The following is a 419-nucleotide window of genomic DNA, read 5'->3' on the forward strand; positions in this document are numbered from 1 at the left end:
GTGAGCCAAGGTGTTGCATTTGAAAACCTGTTTGAAGGCATGTACTTCCCTGCAATCTCACTCTACAAGAGCTGCACGGTCAGTACATGAACACCTGTCCTGCTTGTGACTTATGAGGCTTCTTAATTTTCTAAATGTCACTAAATGTTTCCTCTTCTCTCTCTCTCTCTCTGTCTCTCTATCTCTCTCTGTCTCTGTGTCTCTCTCTCTGTGTCTCTCTCCCTCTCTTCAGGTGTCAGTTAATTTCGGGCCACATTTCAAACACCCTCCGAAGGACGTCAAGTTCCAGCCGGTGAGAGCTTGAGTATAGATTCACTTCCTGTCACAGATGACTTGACAAACCTCACTAACATCTGCTTTCCCTCCCTTCCAGATGAGCGACATGGGCTGGGGAGCCGTGATCGAGCACACGCTGGCTG

At 48.2% G+C, this 419-nt stretch overlaps 1 long non-coding RNA gene across 1 annotated transcript; it reads left to right on the plus strand.

Annotated features, from left to right (window-relative positions):
• On the plus strand, window positions 1-419 carry LOC111660945 (uncharacterized). Its single transcript, XR_002761184.2, has 3 exons — window positions 1-78; window positions 233-292; window positions 374-419. It is a non-coding gene; the product is annotated as an uncharacterized LOC111660945 (long non-coding RNA).

The sequence above is a fragment of the Seriola lalandi genome, unplaced genomic scaffold, assembly GCF_002814215.2.
Source record: "Seriola lalandi dorsalis isolate HSWRI2012SDOR001 ecotype SW California unplaced genomic scaffold, Sedor1 jcf7180001993402, whole genome shotgun sequence".
Taxonomy (NCBI): Eukaryota; Metazoa; Chordata; class Actinopteri; order Carangiformes; family Carangidae; genus Seriola; species Seriola lalandi.